The 21180-nt window shown below is 42.1% G+C and overlaps 1 protein-coding gene across 7 annotated transcripts in view; it reads left to right on the top strand.

The window, feature by feature from the left end:
• The first annotated feature begins 8016 nt into the window (after window positions 1–8016).
• Ninl (ninein like) overlaps window positions 8017–21180 on the top strand; it is a 120047-nt gene continuing 106883 nt past the window's right edge. For 5 of the 7 annotated variants that reach the window (XM_074074194.1, XM_074074195.1, XM_074074199.1 and 2 more), the window contains exon 1: window positions 8050–8144. The gene's annotated coding sequence lies outside the window, so the exon portion shown is untranslated. Of the gene's footprint in view, window positions 8145–21180 lie in introns of all 7 variants that reach the window. The other 2 variants (XM_074074193.1, XM_074074198.1) reach the window with 2 other exon arrangements.

Genomic DNA, 21180 nt, shown 5'->3' on the forward strand with positions numbered 1-21180 from the left:
GAACACTTGCCTAGCATGCACAAAGTCCCAGGTTTGATCCCCAGCACTGAAAAAAAAAATAAGAAAGAAATAGTGGGTAGGAAATCAGGAAGTCACGTGTAGGCTGGGAGTATGCCATGGTGGGAGAGTAAATGCTCAGTATATACAAAGCCCTGGACTCCATTCCCAGCATTAAAACAACAGAAGTCATCCACATCACAGCAGGGCAAAAAAGAGATTTTTGAAGGGGGCTTTTTGTTCAAGAACACCATGAGACCTATGGAAACATGCTACAGTTCTTCTTTTCTATTTTCCCAAAAAAAAAAAAAAAAAACAGGAAAAGAAGAATACAAAGCACAAAGAACCAAACCTAGAAGAAGATATAGTTCCAGGAACAAAAAAAAACAACTTCCTATAACAGATTCATACTCTACAATTTTTTTTTCTGTACTGGAGATTAAACCCAGGGCCTCAGGCATGGAAGGCAAGTGCTCTACCACTTATATCCTGCCCATAGCCCTTTTGTCTCATTTTGTTTTGGTGGTACTGGAGTTTGAACTCAGGGCCTCATGCTTGCTAGGCAGGTACTCTACCATTTGAGCCACTCTGCCAGCCCTTTCTGCTTTTTTAGCTCACATGTATGCTTGGGCTGGCCTATACCATGATCCTGTTATCTATACTTCTATATAGCTGGGTTGACAGAAGTGTGTCACCATGCTTAGCTACTGATTGAGATTAGGTCTTTGGAACTTTTTTGCCTGGGCTGGCCTGGAACCATGATTCTCCTGATCATGTCCTAAGTAGCTAGGATTATAGACATGAGCCAGCTTCCCAGATACATTTTGGTTTTGAGATAGGGTCTCCTTAACTTTCCCCAGGCTGGCCTTGAACTCCCAATCCTCCTGCCTGTACCTCCTGAGTAACCAGGATTACAAGTATGCCCCATCATCCTTGACCTCTATGATAACTTAACATAATGTTAGGCCTGGGAATGTAGCTCAGTGGTACAGCACATGCTTAGCATGCACCAGACCCTTTGTTTGGTCCCCAGCACCATAAAAATAAAAAGGAATATAATGTTAGTTCATGACAAGGAGCTCAAAGATAAACTAAAAAAATAACAGTATGAGATGAAAGGAAAGCTGTGACTATTACAAAAGGCATCAATAATTTTAAAACAACAAAGCTGGCTGTTGCTGGGGTGGCCTTTGCAAGTCAGCAATTGAGAGGGGACAAATTTTGCTTTCTGACAATGCAGATTCTTTTGCTGTGCAGGCCTTTTCTGCAGATATGTAATCTGCCTATTGGAGTGATTTGTAGGGCAAATGCAGAATGCATGTTTCCTCCTGGGAAAGTATCTTTTATTAATGTGAGAAATCAAGTAGTATTAGAATTGGTCCAATAGTACAACTCATTAAAGTCAAGGGTCATCCTCTTAATATTGGGTTGAATGATGGCCAAAAAGTAGAAATAAAAGCTTACATAGAATTGTTAGCAATAGGCTGTTGACTACAGAGTTGTAGCTTCAGTGAGTGTGATGAAGCTACAGTAGGGGTGACCTCCTGGATTTGATGACTGGTATTTGGCCATCTGTACACCATTCATACCAGACAATGGACCAATGATGAACTTTCTGAGAAGGTGAAAAAGTATAGCAACCTCTTTGATTTCCACAAAAGAATTGAACAGTACCATTTTGAAGATCATAGTAAAGGCAGATTGTCTTAGAGTTAGATGACAATTATTAAAAAACAAAACTTTTGAAATATATGTTACTTGAATAGATATTGCTATCAGAATTTAAAACCCCAAACACTGTTTTTAAACCTCAAAACAAATTATATAATGCACATATTACTTTTGAATTATTTCATTGGATATATTGAATTCTATATCTTGAAATTTTTGTTTCCTCATAAGCATATAAAAATAAAGCTTGAGGGCTTAGCAGAGTGTCTCAAGTGGAAGAGTACCTGCCTAACAAGCATGAGGTCCCGAGTTCAAACTCCAGTACCACCAAATAAATAAATAAATAAAAATAAAGCTTAAACAACTGTATGAGACTCAGAGCTCTGAGTCCAAGTCCATGCCCAGCAGATTACTTGGATTTCAGAGCTGCCTCCTTGCTGCATGTGAGCAGGACTGAGAGCTCTGAGCTCAGGTCAAGCAGATCAGTTTCCAGTGGATCATTCAATTTCCCTAATCTCATTCCCACAGAGTGGTTTACTGCTGAGTGAAATCTGAAAGTACTAAGACCAGAGCAGGGAGAGTGTTCTTCCCATCCAGTGCAGATCCTGGTGCTCTGAGTGCTTTGTTCACTCTTCTATGCACTTGGAGATCATACCTAGGCTCAAACATTTGCTGCCTTGCGTGCCCAAACTAGGGGGCCTCTGGAGTGAATGGGAACTACCCAGGACACAGGACACAAAATTTGCTGGGGCCAGCAACAGATATGGGTATGCAAAGAAAGGAAGCTCCTGAAGTGAATGTAGCCCTGAAGCTGACAACTGACCCTTGACCAGCCCACATACAGCACCAGACTGAACAATGTTGTTGATGTTCTGGGGGTTTGTTTTCTTGTCTCTGAGTGGTACTGGGCAGTACTCAAGAGAAGGCTGCTCATTAAGAAGACCCCCCTAAATGAAATGGAAAGCCATATTTTGCCCAACAGATGTGCAAATTTCAACTTATAAGCACAAGAATTATGAAAAAGCAAAGCAACATGACTCCTTCAGAAGTTCACAACTCTTAAATAACTGAATTCAAAGATATTGAAACAGTTGAAATGCCAAAGAATTCAAAAGTCTAGTTTTAAAAGTGATCAATGAGGGCTGGTGGAGTGGCTCAATTGGTAGAGCATCTGCCTAGCAAGCATGAAACCCTGAGTTCAAAACCCAATACCACCAAAAAAAAAAAAAAAGAAAGAAAGAAAGAAAAGAAAAAAAAGATCTATGCCCTCAAAAAGATTCAAATGAACAGATGAATGATGTAAAAAAATAAGTTCAAGACATGGATAAGAAAATCAACAACTTGGATTGGACAAGAAATTCAAGCAAACAGTAGAGACTCTGAAATGAGCAAACAAACATACAAAGAAACAAATGAAAATCATGGTAATAAAAAGCTCCATACATCAAATAATAAATTTCAGTGGAAAGTATCAACAACAGAATAGACAGAAGAAAATCAGAATCGAAGCCAAGATTGAGGAGTTATTACATTCAGATGGTAATAAAGAAAAAAAAAGCTATCATGATAACAACATCCAGACCTCTGGGACAATGAAGAGACTAAATCTATGAATCTATGGTATAGAAGAGGGGACCAAGATATAGAATGAAGGCATAGCATACCTATTCAGTAAAATTATAGTTGGGCTGGCAAAGTGGCTCAAGTGGTAGAGTGCCTGCCTAGCAAATGTGAGGCCCTGAGTTGTACCTCCCAGTACTGCCCCCCGCAAAAGCAAACAAAATCAATAAAATGATAGCAGAAAAGTTCTCAAATCTAGGGAAAGAAATAGACATTCAAATACATGAGGCACTTAGAACCCTAAATAGACAGGATTGGAGAAGAAGCTCTCCACATTATATCATGGTTAAAATGGCAAGAGTACAGAACAAAGAATACTTAAAGCTGCAAGACAGAAGTACTAAGATGTATATGAAGACAAACCTATCAGAAAACATCAGACCTCTTATCAGAAATGCTAAAGAGCAGGAGAGAATAGACTGATGTATTTCAAGGCCTGAAACAAAATAACTGCCAACCAAAGTTATCCTTTAAAATTGAGGAGAAATAAAGACCTTCCATGATAAGAATATACTGAAGTAATTCATGATCATTGAGTCAGCATTACAGAATATACTTAAAGGAATAATATATAGAGAAGAGGAAGAAAGATATACAAAAGCACAACATCTCAGGAAAGAATAAATCTCACTAGGAGATTACAGTAAATCTGTAAGATGAAGTTAGTACAACCCTCTTAACAGTAACTCTAAATACGGACAGTCTTAACTCTCCATTTTTAAAAAAGATGCAGACTGGTTGCATGTATTAAAAAACAAGACCTAAACACTGGTTGCTCATGCCTGTAATCCTAGTTACTTAGGTGGTTGATGTCAGGAGGATCATGGTTCAGGCCAGCCTGAGCAAATAGTTTGCAAGACTCCATCTCCAAATTAATCATATCAAAAATGGACTGAGGGTGTGGATCAACTGGGGATGTGGCTCAAGCAGTAGAGTGTCTGCTTTGCAAGTGAGAAGGCTCGAGTTCAAGCCCTAGTCCCACCAAAAACAAACAAACAAACCCAAGACCCAACTGTTTGCTGTCAACAGGTAACTTTCTTCACAGGCAAAGAAACACACAGACTCTGTGGAGTTTGCCACTTACAGGGACTTGGGAGTTTGGGAGTATGACGTTGCTCTTGTTTCCTGTTCCCTAGAATCTACCTTTCATCCTGCTTCCTCTTATCCCAAGTCATTTGGCCTGAGATCTTCACATCCTTTAAATTGGAGCTCCTATAAAACATATTTGTCTGTCTGTATCAATGGATTCTGCACCATTGGAGTTAATCAACCACAGATGAAAAATATTTTTAAAAAGTGTCTGTATTGAACACACCCTTTTCTTTGTCATCATTATTCCCTCAACAGTATAGTAACAACTATTTTCATGGCATGTACATTGTATTAGGTAGCTCAAGTAATCTAGAGATGATTTAAAGTACGTGCAAAGTTATGCATAGGTAAACACTGTAATATTTTGTAAAAGGGACTTGAGCATCCATGGATTTTAGTACTGGATCTGATCCTCTGTGGATCCCAAGGACAATTGTATATAGTCCTTCCTCATGCTGGAGTGCATTGCAGCTCATTTCATAATTTTGATGTATTATTATACTGATAAGCCTCTCTTCCACATCAGGGATGAAAGGAAGGTGCCAAGGGGATGGATGAAGGAGTGTCACTGAGGGAGAAGGCATCCGAGTACCCTACTCTACAGATTCAGGAAACACCAAAGAAATGCTTCCTGGATTCCAGGCACTGTTGGGCAGAAATAACAGATAGCCTGTGCTCATGGGAAGTTCAATAACTGGTAGAGGAGCAAATTAGTAACAGATGACCAATGTCAAGAGTGATACAAGACTTGCTTTAAGTTAATGTAGGTGTTCTGGGAAGACAGAGGGAAGGAAGCAAATGCACGTGATGAGGGCATTTCTGAGTTGAGTGGTGGAATTGTTTGGCAAAACCTTGGAGGAAAGAAAGGCTAGGGTTCGTCCTACTTTCAGACCTCTAAGCAGGTCCCTGTGGCCAAGGGTTAGGTGAAAAGACTGGTTGGGGAAAGTGAGGTTGGACAGGTGGCAGGCATGTCCAAGTCTGAAAAGAAATGCCCATTAAACTATTTCAGCACAAGCTCTGGGAGGGCTCTGGACAGAAAAGGAAAAATACAGGCTTGAGTTTTAAAAGGTTCACCTAGCTGCTACATAGGAGAGCAAGCACAAAGAAAGGACTGAAGATAGTGTCTTTCCTTGGTAGTAATCCACCTGTGGTGGCCTAGAGGGATCTAGAGAGTCCAACACAAGGTGAGTGGTGGTAGCTGGGATCTGAGAGAGACAGAACACAGGATCTACACAATTCAGCAACTGACCAAATGTGAGGAGAGGGAAGGGCATTCATGTTCACTGAGATGGGGAGTCCACACAGAGGAGCAGCGTGCTTTATGGGAAAAGTAGATATTTCCATTTGAGGCTTGTTGACCAACTGAGTTTGGAACAGAAGTGTGGGCATCTGGATGTACAGGGCTTTAAGAAAGGATGACTGTGAGAACCATAGTGAGACCAGAACTAGAAATATGGACTGAAGTGCCATCAGCACACAGTTGGTGACTTCAGACAGGGAATTAGGATGATATCACCTGGATGACTCCATCTCCCAAGAGGAACAAAGAGCCAAGCCTAAAAACCCTGTGAATGAAAAAATTCAAGGAAGGTGAAAGAAGGCCTTCAGGGGGAGTATTGGGGAGGAATAATCAGAGAGCAGAAAAGACCCCAGGAGGGCTGGGTCAGGGGAGGTAGGGTGGAAAGCACTCAGTCCTGGAAGCCAGGAAGATAAGAAATGAAGATGGGAAATGAAGATCAACTACTTGGCTTGGCCATTAGAAGGTCAGAAGGGTCATTGGTAAGAGCATTTGCCTGCAGGGTAGGGAAGTGGAAGAGGAAGTGACTGTGGTGGGGAATATGGAGAGTAAGGAGTAGCCTGTGAAGACTAGAGTGTCCAGCACAGCAGTGTTGAAGTGTGGTCCCATGGTGATGGGCTGGCAGGGTTCTGAGAGAGACGCAGAAGACTCTAAAGAGTTGGTGGGCTGGGCGCCAGTGGTCCATGCCTATAATCCTAGCTACTCAGGAGGAGATAAGGAGCATTGAGATTCAAAGCCAGCCTGGGCAAATAGTTAGCAAGACCCTATATATAAAAAAAAACCCATCACAACAAAAAGGTTGGCAGAATGGCTAAAGCAGTAAGATCGTCTGCCTGGCAAGCATGAGGTCCTGAGTTCAAACCCCAGTGCCATCAAAAAAAAAAAAAAAAAGGCTTGCCAACACCGAATGTGAACAGCATAGGTAGAAGACACAGAGTGCTGTTAAACTTCTTATGCTTCATTTTCATCCTTTGCAAAATGACAATGGTACAACTATGTCCTGGGTGTTGTTGTGAGGATTAAAAGGAAGTCATCCAGAGAAAGGACTAAGCACAAAATTAGTAGTTGTGGTTGCTCAGGTCAAAATCTTGGAGTAACTTTTAACTTCTTTTTCTCTCACAACCTACATCCAGTTTGGAGATATATCCAACATTGGGATCCCCAAATGCCACCTTCTGAATCTGACCATTTCTCCCCGCCTCCACCCTCGTCCAAGCTACCTTCCAGCCCGATCATTGCTGTGGCTTTCTAGTGGTCTCCTTAGCCTACCTGTGCCCTCCCTCCTCCATCTACTCTCACCTGGTGACCAGAATGATCTTGTTAAGCATAAGTGCACAGTAGCCTATTATATGTTCTATGAAGAATTAGAGGAAATGAGCTCAAAGCTTTAAACATAAGGAAATGATCAAGACATGGAAACGCTAATTACCCCTGATTTGATCGTTACATGCCCAATTCATGTGTTGAAACATCACACCTTACCACCTAAGTATGTACAATTATTACACGCTATCCAAACAAAAAATCCCACAGAAAATAACAAACAATAACAACAACAACAAAAACCAGTAAGACAACACCTCTGTTGAACACCACGGATGTAGAAGCCAAGTCCTCACCAGAGCAGAAGGCCCTGCGAACCTCCCCCACCTCTCACTGTCTCTGGAGCTCACACTGGACAGTCCCCTCAATCCCAACTATCCTCCCATCCTCCTGGCCTCACCTGCAAGTCTCTAGCCTCAGGCTTGCCTGGCCTTCTTCACGTCAAAGGTCACTTCCTCACTGACCCATGCTAGCCAGAGTCCTGCACTCCTTAAACCCCCTCTCCAACTTTGCTTCTACTTAGCATTATAATTATCTGACATGTTCCTATATTTTATTTAGGTTTTTAAATTGTCTTCTGGTCTGTATCTCCCACGAGCCACAGGGATTTTTTTAGCTCCGTAATTATCACTGCTGTGTGCTCACCTGGGTGCCTCCGCTCTCCGCTCTCCTCCGGAGCTCCAGAGACGCGGCGGGTCAGGGCGCAATATAACTTGATTGACTATGTGATGCAAAGACTAGTAAGTTTTACATCTCCCAGTTTCCTCAGATGTGGGTCTGCTACCATGCCTCCCGAGCTGTTTTCCAGAAGATGTCTGACCAAGAGCTGTGAATAGCTGAATCCCAACGAGACTAGATTTAAACCTAGAGGCTCTAAACGTTCGGAGAAAGTCTGGAGGGCTGCGAAGGTCGCCTCACCCCCAACTCCACCCTCTCCCGGCCTCGTTGCCCCGCCCCCGGGATCAGGGCCCGCCCCCTACAGACCCCTCCCCTCCCCCTTCCTGGGGGCGGTACCAGGAGGCGGGAGGATCGCGGCGCAGCAGCCGCGGGACACAAAGCGCGGCCGGCGGGACGCAGGGCGGGAGCGCGCACTCGCGCGGCATCGGAACCGTGCTGGCGGAGGACGGAGACCCTCACTCCCCAGGTGAGCTGGGAGAGGAGGCCCGGCGCCGGCTCTCTGCGGCGTCCGCAGTCCTGCCCCGCGCGGGTCAGCATCCCCGTGGTGCCCCAGGTGTGCGGCCGATGCTGGGTAATCTGAGGTGGTGGCCTGCTTGTTCTGTCATCCTCCGGGGCGGTGAGGGGTGGCCGGCACTTTAACGTAAGGCCTCGAGGGAGCCTTGCAGCTGGACCAAACTTTAGGAAACCAGGTCTTCCTGCGGCGGCCATGCCGATGTGTGGGTGCGAGTTGCATGTTCCCGCCCTGGCCCAAGTGGTCGTGCGGTCGGTTGTCCGGGAGCACAGCCGTCCCCGATGTAACGGGGTTTACGCAGATGGGTGGAGGCCTGCCCACCTCCCCGGCCTCGCCTGCTGCGCAGCGGGGTGCCGGGGCTGGGGACCCAGACCCTTCGCGCTGCTCCACCTCTGGAAGACGTGAGGACCCTGGTCTTCCGAGCACTCACTGGCGTCCAGTTGTGGAGAAGCATCTCCCCCCAACCCCTGCTCCCTGCCCCCTACTCCCGTCAATGCCATTGCGTCCCACCGCGAAAGACTTACCTGCTTCCTTTGGTCGTATTCCCGGTTTGCACCTGGGAAGACTGTTCATAATGGGACAGCACTTTTTGGGAACCCTCTGCGAGTTTTACCTGTTGCAGAATAGCCCCTTTTCTGCCCATGAGCGCGCCTAGTAATAAACCCCTTGTAGGAGTCTGTCTCACGTTTAGGGTGTTTCATACTCACTTCGTGCTCATGTATTAATGCCTCCGGGTAGGACTGTTTGCAGGAGGGAAGTGAAGAAGAGTGTTTGGGTTTCTTTGTGCTGTACAGGACTTAGGCCAAGTTTTGGAACCACAGAGGAGGTCCAGAGAGGCGACCCTTAGGGAAGGTAAAGTGATGTCCAAGGTCAGTAGGCGGGAGGACTATGAACGATGTAGAGTTTTTTCTTGAAGTCCTTTGCTGTGTTCTCCAGATGCTTCACAGTGGACTTATGAGTACTTTTAAAGCAGAAAAAAAAAATAATAAGATAATGAAAACTAGCCTTCTCAGAACACTAAGCCAAGCAGTTTTATGAGGGATGTGCAAGAGTTATGTGCATGTTGCAAGGAAAATGCTCACGTGATTAGGGCAGCAGTACGCTTTCACCTGCTGTCCCTGTTCTGTTTGACTTACACATTATCTGTTAGTGTCTTAAACGATTACAGATCAAACTAGTATGTAGTCACTTGCCACACGTTAAGGTTTTGGTCAGTGATAGGCCACATATGAAGGTGGTCCCATAAGATTATAATGGAACTGAAAAATTCCTGTCACCTAGTAATGTAGCTATTGTAACCTCATAGTGATTTAACATCCTAGTTCAAGTAATCACTCCAGCATTTCTGGTGATGATGCTGGAGTAAACAAAACTTCTCTGCTAGTCATGAGTATAGCACATATAATTATGGGTTTTTTAAATTTTTCGCTATACTAAGGTTTGAACTCAGGGCTTCACACTTGCTGCTAGACAGGTGCTCTACTGCTTGAGCCACACCTCCAGCTAGCACATACAGTTATGTACAGTGCATAATACTCTTCTTTTTGGTGGTGCTGGGGATTAAACTGAGGACCTCATGCATGCTAAGAACATGCACTGAACTACATCCTCAGTTCCATGATACTTAATAATGAGAATAAATAACTATGCTATTTGTTGACATATTTACTATACTATAGACTTTTTATCATTATTTTAGAGTGTGCTCTTTTTGTTTATAAAAAATGTTCACTGTAAAACAGTATACCTTGCTACACCAGCAACAGCCTCATACACCTCATGTTTACTTAGTCTCTTGACTGCATTAAGAGGCCACTTCAAGTGATTAACCTACAGGTTAATCTACACTAGCAGGTTTATGTGAGTATACTTTGTGATGTTTGCACAGTGACAAAATTGCCTGACAATTCTTTTCTCAGAATGTATCCCTGTCATTAAGCAGCACCTCCTGTAGATTGGTAAATAAAAGTAGGATTAGTATGTTTACATAAAATTCAGATCCAATAAAAATTTAGAGGATAATAGTGGTTTTGGTTTGGAATAAGAAAGTAACAAGTCTTCTCCAAAGAACTTAAACTTCAGACAATACTTAACACCATCAAATTATAAAGAGAAAAAGGAAAAGGAAAAGTTAGGATTAAAAAAGTTTTGAATTTATATGAACTTTGATGGAAAACTGATTTTCTCTAATCATTTATTTTATACATTGTGATATGCAGGGCTGCTTGGTAGGCGAGCTGATGTGGTCATTTGCCAACAGAGTGTGGTAAATCCCTTAGGATTAGTATGTCCTTTGTTTTGCATCATTATGAATGTTCACCAGAGTATAAGTGTCCGGATCCTCCCCTTTTATGGTGAATGGCTTTAGATGCTGGTTGGCGGATGGTTCTTCTTAATTTCTTAAGATGGCTTACTATATTTCACTTTTTTTTTCTGTTAAAGCATTTCTGAATTTGGAGTGCATCTTAAAATTGATGTTGTCTTAGCATCAGGTCAGCTTTTGACAGATTTTCTTTATTTGTCTTAAATCATGGCATTTTGGATTTCATGAAATATATTTTTCTCTGACTGTATTGTCTAAAGAGACAATTGAAGACAATTGAAATTGATCATTTCCTCCTCCTCCCCCATACCTACTGCAGGTACTTCACACTAGATTTCTGGCTGCACCTCTATACCACCATCAAATTTTCCTATTTGCTGCCTCAGGAAGTGGACAGCTGAATTTCAGTCATTGCTGGCCCTAGAACATCCAAGGGAAGAACCTTGGTGTCCTGTCCAGGAAGGGAGACTTATCTTAAAGTGGGGTGGGTATGAGTCCCTCATCCAGCCTTGCCTCTGTACAAGATAGTCATATGTTGCAAAGCGAGGGCTATATGTTCTAAGAAAAACCTTGATAGGTGTACAAACATTGTACAATACTTACAGAAACTGAACCAGCTCTGATGTCACTAAAAGGCATAATCTTAGAACCACCCTTATATATATGGTTTGGCTTGGTTTTATGCATTGATGACTGTTCTGCTCATTTCTTTCTTTCTTTCCTTTTTTTTTTTTTTTGGCGATACTGAGGTTCGAACTCAGGGCCTTGCACTTGCCATGCAGGTACACTCCCACTTGAGCCACACCCCCAGCTCTTTTGCTCATTTCTTGAAATGACTTTGTATCCAGATGTCTGTGCCTCTTTTTCCTCATTAGTTAAGTGAGAATAGTTTTCCCAGGTCACTTAAACTAATAGATGAGGCTCTGGGCTCACACCTGTGATCTTAACTACTTGGGAGGCAGAGATTAAGAGGATCAGAGTTTGATGTCAACTCAGGCAAATAGTTCATGAGACCCTATCTTGAAAATACCCAGCACACAAAGGGCTGGCAGAGTGGCTCAAGTGGTAGAGCACCTGCTTAGCAAGCCTGAAGCCCTGAGTTCAAACCCCAGTGCCACAAAACAACAACAAATGGATGGGGCAACTAAAGGTTCCCTAAAGCTCTGAAATTTTGTGACTTAAAATAGGACTTTAAAAAGAAGTCTTTAATATTAGAATTTTTGAGTAACTGATATAGATTAGACCAACAACTCTCTGAGCTTGGTGTCAGTGAGGAACAGGTTTGTGACTGCTGCTTCCTGGCTCCCAGGCCTCTGCCCCAGGTTTCTTACTGGTTACTAGTTCCTGGGTGGGTTTTACACTGGGTGCTTGCAGTGAATTTGTTCCTGACTACAAATAAGAGGTACTGTGCACAGAACTTACTGTTTGATAATCCTGGGCTCCTGTCCCCTCCTGGGTCCCCAGTCACTTCAGTGTTAGAAACTTTTGTAGTCTTCTTAGACCTTGAGCTCCATGTGTGTTACTTAGAAATGGTTGCATTCAAATATCATAATGAAACCCCTTTGTACAGTTAGTATACACAAATAAAAAAGAAAGAAAAAAGAAATGGTTTCATCTAAAGTGTTTGTTTGTTTGGCAGTAATGGGGTGTGCTTGCTGGGCAGGTGTTAAGCCACTTGAACCACACCCTCACACCCCCAGTCATTTTTGGTTTAGTTTTCAGGTAGGGTCTTGAGATTTTTCCCAGGGCTAGCCTCAACTTGCCATCCTACCTATGGCCTTTGGAGTACCTGGGGCCCCAGGTGCGTACCCCATTCCCGGCTTGCTTGTTGAAATAGGGTCTTGCCAACTTTTTGCCCAGGATGACCTTGAACTGCAATCCTCCCAATCTCTACTTCCTTAGTTGCTGGGATTACAGCAGTGAGCCAGTGTGCCTGCCTTCATCCAGTTTTTTTAGTGTTATGGAGTACTGTTTGACTCAGGGGAAACTTCACATCAGCCCAGGATTGTAACATTTTATTTTAGTTTATTTTGTTTAACATGACTTAAAGTAATTGCAATAGAAAATATGGGTGATTTCTCCATCAACTGTTTTCTTGAACTGTCAACTGCTGTGTTTATCTACATTTAGGATGACTAGTTCTTGGATCTCTTTTAGAGCCTTTGAATTGTTGGTTTTGACACTGACCTTCACAGCAGGCTCATTCTTTAGAAGTAGAAACCCAAATACTCAATCTTCTCAGATTCTGTGGACTGTTAAATCTGTGTAGAGAGCAAAAAAAAGAGCAACAGTGTGTTGTGCCCCAGGCTCCTGATTGCATGGCTGAAATTTCAGATAGGAAAGTAGGAATAATCATGAGGTGTGTGTGTGTGTAGTGGGGAATTGTTCTTAGGGTTTTCTAATGTAGATTTTATAGGCTGTGTTGTTTTATTCTCTTCTTTATAGCCAACATGAACCAAGAAAGGTTACAATTGGTTCTGGTGAAGAGAAAGTGTCTTACTGTTTTATAACATGAATAGAGTGGGTTTGAACATGGAATGTTTGGTTGAAGCAAATTAATGTTCTTTCCTTATAATTAGGTTTACTAATACAGATTCTTGCATGACATTAAGAATTTCCAGTTTGGTGGAGAGCTGAAAAAGATCATTTTCCAGTATATTCTGGATACAAAAGTCCTGCACATACTTAATAGAAAAAAATTCTATAGTATGCAAACTACTTCTTATGTTTGTGTGCTTTTAGTAGGCAGGAGGAAGTATATACGAGTTGGTATTCAACTGGAGTTTGACCTTGCTTTGAACTTACTTACAAGCCTGTGACCCTGTAACTGTGAATCCACATTTATTGGATTCACTCAGAGAAGCCAGTGACTTGAGCACAGGTAGTTGGGGCAGGAGAAAGACTGATTGGGAAAGCTACAACCACAGAAGATAGAGGCTGTCTTCTACAGAGATTATCTTGCCTAGTAGTTGCTGGGGTAAGGCTTGAACAGGGCGTTGTGGGGAAGCACAGCAGGTACTCAGCCACCAGGATAGCTACAAATCTTGGGTGTCTGACGCATGGGTTGCTGTTATCTGTAGGTCACTGGGTGTTCTGGATTCTGTAATCTAAAGAAAAGTTACTAATTAGAAAGTTTTATGATTCCTGTCTTTATATTTGCTTTTCCCAGGAATCTTTAATTCTGCAGTTAATTGTTAGGATACAAAAGGCATGTTTTTCCTCAACAGAGGAAGGGGGAGATGAAGAAAAGCAACTTCCCCAGGAGGAAGGGGGAGGTAACTGCAAGGCACCTCTGGGACAAGATAGTGAACTGTAACTCCCCTCCCCCCAACTGCACAGTTTTAACCCTTTAGGTGACTTCAGTCAGCAACATCTTCTGCTGTAAAGCCAGTGGGAAACCAGCAACATATTACTCACCCGCGTGACATCCAAAATAATGACTTTTTTTTTTTTTTTCATTTTTCTTTTATTTATTCATATGTGCATACAAGGCTTGGTTTATTTCTCCCCCCTGCCCCCACCCCTCCCTTACCACCCACTCCACCCCGTCCCGCTCCCCCCCTCAATACCCCGCAGAAACTATTTTGCCCTTATCTCTAATTTTGTTGTAGAGAGAGTATAAGCAATAATAGGAAGGAACAAGGGGTTTTGCTGGTTGAGATAAGGATAGCTATACAGAGCGTTGACTCACATTGATTTCCTGTGCGTGGGTGTTACCTTCTAGGTTAATTCTTTTTAATCTAACCTTTTCTCTAGTTCCTGGTCTCCTTTTCCTATTGGCCTCAGTTGCTTTAAGGTATCTGCTTTAGTTTCTCTGCATTAAGGGCAACAAATGCTAGCTAGTTTTTTAGGTGTCTTACCTATCCTCACCCCTCCCTTGTGTGCTCTCGCTTTTATCATGTGCTCATAGTCCAATCCCCTTGTTGTGTTTGCCCTTGATCTAATGTCCACATATGAGGGAGAACATACGATTTTTGGTCTTTTGAGCCAGGCTAACCTCACTCAGAATGATGTTCTCCAATTCCATCCATTTACCAGCGAATGATAACATTTCGTTCTTCTTCATGGCTGCATAAAATTCCATTGTGTATAGATACCACATTTTCTTAATCCATTCGTCAGTGCTGGGGCATCTTGGCTGTTTCCATAACTTGGCTATTGTGAATAGTGCCGCAATAAACATGGATGTGCAGGTGCCTCTGGAGTAACAGTCTTTTGGGTATATCCCCAAGAGTGGTATTGCTGGATCAAATGGTAGATCGATGTCCAGCTTTTTAAGTAGCCTCCAAATTTTTTTCCAGAGTGGTTGTACTAGTCTACATTCCCACCAACAGTGTAAGAGGGTTCCTTTTTCCCCGCATCCTCGCCAACACCTGTTGTTGGTGGTGTTGCTGATGATGGCTATTCTAACAGGGGTGAGGTGGAATCTTAGTGTGGTTTTAATTTGCATTTCCTTTATTGCTAGAGATGGTGAGCATTTTTTCATGTGTTTTCTGGCCATTTGAATTTCTTCTTTTGAGAAAGTTCTGTTTAGTTCACCTGCCCATTTCTTTATTGGTTCATTAGTTTTGGGAGAATTTAGTTTTTTAAGTTCCCTGTATATTCTGGTTATCAGTCCTTTGTCTGATGTATAGTTGGCAAATATTTTCTCCCACTCTGTGGGTGTTCTCTTCAGTTTAGAGACCATTTCTTTTGATGAACAGAAGCTTTTTAGTTTTATGAGGTCCCATTTATCTATGCTATCTCTTAGTTGCTGTGCTGCTGGGGTTTCATTGAGAAAGTTCTTACCTATACCTACTAACTCCAGAGTATTTCCTACTCTTTCTTGTATCAACTTAAGAGTTTGGGGTCTGATATTAAGATCCTTGATCCATTTTGAGTTAATCTTGGTATAGGGTGATATACATGGATCTAGTTTCAGTTTTTTGCAGACTGCTAACCAGTTTTCCCAGCAGTTTTTGTTGAAGAGGCTGCTATTTCTCCATCGTATATTTTTAGCTCCTTTGTCAAAGATAAGTTGCTTATAGTTGTGTGGCTTCATATCTGGATCCTCTATTCTGTTCCACTGGTCTTCATGTCTGTTTTTGTGCCAGTACCATGCTGTTTTTATTATTATTGCTTTGTAATATAGTTTGAAGTCAGGTATTGTGATACCTCCTGCATTGTTCTTTTGACTGAGTATTGCCTTGGCTATTCGTGGCCTCTTGTGTTTCCATATAAATTTAACAGTAGATTTTTCAATCTCTTTGATGAATGTCATTGGAATTTTGATGGGAATTGCATTAAACATGTAGATTACTTTGGGGAGTATAGACATTTTTACTATGTTGATTCTACCAATCCATGAGCATGGGAGATCTCTCCACTTTCTATAGTCTTCCTCAATCTCTTTCTTCAGAAGTGTATAGTTTTCCTTGTAGAGGTCTTTCACATCTTTTGTTAGGTTTACACCTAGGTATGTGATTTTGTTTGAGGCTATTGTAAATGGAATTGTTTTCATACACAAAATAATGACTTTTAAAATCAACTAAAAGCATGTGGAGCTGAAGGGTTTACTTAGGTCTTTCCTTGGTAACAACGTTGGATGAATTGCTCAGCCTCTCTGTGCGCGAGTTTCTTCCCCAGTAAATTGGGGATAATTATAGTGGAATTTGCCTAGGACATGATGAGCGCTCAATGAATACATTAGTTTTGTACTGTCAAGAGTTTATTTAGCAAAAGGAAGTACTCTACTGAGGGGTCAGAGGTAGAGGCGTGTCTCTAATGGTTCCAGTCATCCACAGGCTATAGATCTGAAGGCCTGTACAACTGAGGGGGAAGTGTTCAGAAAATCTCCTGGGCCACGTTTTAGTTTTCTCCCTCAATCTTTAAGGTCACTTGACTGAAACAAAAATAAACTACAGTGTTTGACCTATAGAAAGAACTACTCAGAATGGCAAAATATAGAGACATGTCAATTAGAAATTTGGATCTCTTAAAGGAAAACACTCCAGCTGGGCGTAGTGGTGCACATCTATAATTCCACTTACTTGGGAGGTGGAGATAGGAGGACCAAGGTTTGAGGCCAGCCTGGGCAAAGTTAGACCCTGTCAGGCATGGTACATGCAAAAAAAAAAAGAGGAAAAGACTATTAACCAAGATTTTATTGTGACTCTCAGGTCTGTCCTTTTGTCCTCTGGTGTGTATGTATATTTTGCCAAGTTCAGAAGTTCTGTGTCTGTTGGAATTCTCTTTTACTAATTTTAGTGAATTTAGTATTTATTCATTTATTTAATAGGTTTCATCATGGTATAATGTACTTTCTTTTTTTTTTTCTGTTTTTTTTTTTTTTTCATTTTTCTTTTATTATTCATATGTGCATACAAGGCTTGGTTTGTTTCTCCCCCCTGCCCCCACCCCCTCCCTTACCACCCACTCCACCCCCTCCCGCTCCCCCCCTCAATACCCAGCAGAAACTATTTTGCCCTTATCTCTAATTTTGTTGTAGAGAGAGTATAAGCAATAATAGGAAGGAACAAGGGGTTTTGCTGGTTGAGATAAGGATAGCTATACAGGGCATTGACTCACATTGATTTCCTGTGCGTGGGTGTTACCTTCTAGGTTAATTCTTTTTAATCTAACCTTTTCTCTAGTTCCTGGTCCCCTTTTCCTATTGGCCTCAGTTGCTTTAAGGTATCTGCTTTAGTTTCTCTGCGTTAAGGGCAACAAATGCTAGCTAGTTTTTTAGGTGTCTTACCTATCCTCACCCCTCCCTTGTGTGCTCTCGCTTTTATCATGTGCTCATAGTCCAATCCCCTTGTTGTGTTTGCCCTTGATCTAATGTCCACATATGAGGGAGAACATACGATTTTTGGTCTTTTGAGCCAGGCTAACCTCACTCAGAATGATGTTCTCCAATTCCATCCATTTACCAGCGAATGATAACATTTCGTTCTTCTTCATGGCTGCATAAAATTCCATTGTGTATAGATACCACATTTTCTTAATCCATTCGTCAGTGCTGGGGCATCTTGGCTGTTTCCATAACTTGGCTATTGTGAATAGTGCCGCAATAAACATGGATGTGCAGGTGCCTCTGGAGTAACAGTCTTTTGGGTATATCCCCAAGAGTGGTATTGCTGGATCAAATGGTAGATCGATGTCCAGCTTTTTAAGTAGCCTCCAAATTTTTTTCCAGAGTGGTTGTACTAGTCTACATTCCCACCAACAGTGTAAGAGGGTTCCTTTTTCCCCGCATCCTCGCCAACACCTGTTGTTGGTGGTGTTGCTGATGATGGCTATTCTAACAGGGGTGAGGTGGAATCTTAGTGTGGTTTTAATTTGCATTTCCTTTATTGCTAGAGATGGTGAGCATTTTTTCATGTGTTTTCTGGCCATTTGAATTTCTTCTTTTGAGAAAGTTCTGTTTAGTTCACGTGCCCATTTCTTTATTGGTTCATTAGTTTTGGGAGAATTTAGTTTTTTAAGTTCCCTGTATATTCTGGTTATCAGTCCTTTGTCTGATGTATAGTTGGCAAATATTTTCTCCCACTCTGTGGGTGTTCTCTTCAGTTTAGAGACCATTTCTTTTGATGAACAGAAGCTTTTTAGTTTTATGAGGTCCCATTTATCTATGCTATCTCTTAGTTGCTGTGCTGCTGGGGTTTCATTGAGAAAGTTCTTACCTATACCTACTAACTCCAGAGTATTTCCTACTCTTTCTTGTATCAACTTAAGAGTTTGGGGTCTGATATTAAGATCCTTGATCCATTTTGAGTTAATCTTGGTATAGGGTGATATACATGGATCTAGTTTCAGTTTTTTGCAGACTGCTAACCAGTTTTCCCAGCAGTTTTTGTTGAAGAGGCTGCTATTTCTCCATCGTATATTTTTAGCTCCTTTGTCAAAGATAAGTTGCTTATAGTTGTGTGGCTTCATATCTGGATCCTCTATTCTGTTCCACTGGTCTTCATGTCTGTTTTTGTGCCAGTACCATGCTGTTTTTATTATTATTGCTTTGTAATATAGTTTGTATAATGTACTTTCATATTCACTGGCCCTATCACCTTTTCTTGTTTTCCTCCCATCTCCTTCATTTTCCCAAATAGTACCCCTTCTACTTTCATGTCTTTTTAAAATCTAGATAGATTTGGCATTTAAGAGAAAAAGTGGTATTTTTCTAAGTTTGGTTTATGTTGCTTAATATGAAATCTCTCATCTCTATTCCTGGAAATAACATACTTTTGTTCTAATTTATGGCTGAATAAAACTTGATTGTGTATGTTTTCCATGTCCATTCATATGTCGAAGGGCACCTAGGCTGATCACCTGGTGATATGGCTCAATCCTTGCCACAGAGGCATCCGCTACCAACCAGTGTGACTGGGCTGAGTAGTCTAAGACACTAATCCAGAAGACTCTGAGTCCTTGTGTCAACTGAACAAAGAACTGGACAGAGATACAAATTGCAAAACAGTAACACACTTTGTTGGAAGAAAAGGAAAGAAAAAGTAAGGAAAAAGAAAAGAAACGCACTGTTGGAGAAGCAGTGGGTCCCTGCCTGATGGCAAGGAGGTATTGATTAGCAAAACTTTATTGAAAGAAAAGAAAGAAGCACCTCAAGGGAAGTGGTGGGCCTTTGCCAGGTGGCACGGAAGCATTGATTTCTTTGTTTAAGCTCAATTTATAAGTTTTAAGGTGGAAAAATTCTGGGCAGTTCTTAGGGAGGGGGCTAGGGTGGCTGGCAGGTATACCTAATACAGCCTTTTCACATAAAGGGCATTCTGCACATGAGCTATGTTAATTTTTAGGCCTTTAATTGTATGTGTAACATTCGACCAATATTTATGAGGTCCTAAGTAAGAGAACTTGGCCTGGGAGGTCTGGGGCAGGTTTTTTTTTTAATAAGTAAGGCAGACCGGATGGCACCTCTTCTGGACCTATCTTGCATTTGTGACCACCAGGGTATTTACAATTTAGAGCAGATTTGTTGGTCTAGAGATGGTTTAGGCGTGTGCTGGGATGCCTGTTAGCTTTGTTTGCTTAAGGGAGCCCCTGGTAAATTATTTTCCCTGTCTGCTAACCTGTCTTACCGTCTCATCCTTCATTCCTTGAACTCCCCTGCTACCTCAACTTCCCAGAGGGTTCATGTCCTGACCTTCCCAGTCTGTACACCTGCCTCTCCTTGCTAATCCCCACCTAACTACTATGACAGGGTGTCCCCAGGACATGCAAGTTCAAGTCTCCAGATAACTCGGTCTCAAACAACGGACCTGGCTATAGCTCTGTGAGATATGGGGAACCACAAAATTTATTTCTTCTCCAATGCTGGCCTGACATCAGAAAGAGCTATTGTCATACCAAATCCCCACTCTGGATTTAAACCCTGTAAGAACTGTGGACTTATCCTGTGGCTGGGCTGTTATTACCAGGTTTGCCTGACTTACCTTGTGGTTGTGGCTCTAACTTCCCCTTCCCACAAAGAGCTGGAATTGGAGCTGCGGACTCTTTCCTACTTTTCTTTGGGTATCTTTTCTGTTTCTCCCTGCTTTTCAGCAGTCCTGTCACCTTTTTCATGGTTCCCATTGCTCTTCCTTTCTTCAGAATATAGTCTGTCCTTTGTTCCCTTGACTTTTCTCATTCATGGAGTCACACCCTTGAAGCTTCTAATCTGCCATTTTACCCAGGTGTTAACGGCAGACTATACAGTCTGTAATTAGAAGACTTCCACATTCTTTGTCCTGTGTGGAAGAATCCATGACACATGGGTGTAAAGGGAGTTTATTAAAAGTTAGGGAAGGGAAGTACAAGAGGGACCATGGTGGGTGCATGTAGAGTCTGCTGGCAGTGAGAGCAAGTTTCTCTTTTCTAGGAGCTTTTAAAATTTATGTTAATCTATGGGAAGGGAGGAACCAGGTGACTTTCATCCAGTAACCAATGAGTGGGGAAGGGAGTGGGCGGTCCCCAGGCCAGGCGAGGGTGGTCCTGAGCCAGAGCATGGTTAACCTGAGTCATCATATTTTTCTGAGTCCCAAACTTTCCCTAATTTTAGCCTGCCTCACAGGTAGCTTCCAGTGTTTATATTCTGGATATTGAACCCAGGGCTTCACACATGTTACTGGAAGTCAGCATAGCTATCTTGATTCTTGCATCTGCAAGGGAAGGTTTCAGGTAAGATGTGAAATAGTGAAAATGAAGCAAAGTTTATTATTTTTTTTAACTTTTAGGGGTTTGGAGCATCAAGTCCCTCCAAGACCAACCTACAGGGAGTGATTGAAATGAGAGCTGTGATAGAATTACCATAGGTCTGTATCTGCCATTACCCATGACTATTTAAGAAAAAACCCTGGGGGAAAGAGGAGATAATTTAAAAGTACCATGAGATTATAATGGCATGCAAATAGACAAAAGGCAACACTCTGTCAAAACACCAGGCCTTAACCAGGTAGATCAGAGATTTTTTTTTTCTTTACTTGGAACCATATGTGATGCATATGCATTCTAGAGCAAGGTTTATCTTGAGGAAGATCTGGCTGAATCAGGCATTCTTATCAGATTGCTCCAGGTCTTATCTTTGTTATCATATGGGGTGAGGAGAGTTTGCAGGTATTTTATAAGAATGTGGAGCTATTGCTGGAAAGGTTAGCACTGCTATGTACCTCTGTCCTTCCGTTCAGCAAGAGAAGAATT

This window comes from Castor canadensis, chromosome 5, assembly GCF_047511655.1.
Source record: "Castor canadensis chromosome 5, mCasCan1.hap1v2, whole genome shotgun sequence".
In the NCBI taxonomy this organism is placed as follows: Eukaryota; Metazoa; Chordata; class Mammalia; order Rodentia; family Castoridae; genus Castor; species Castor canadensis.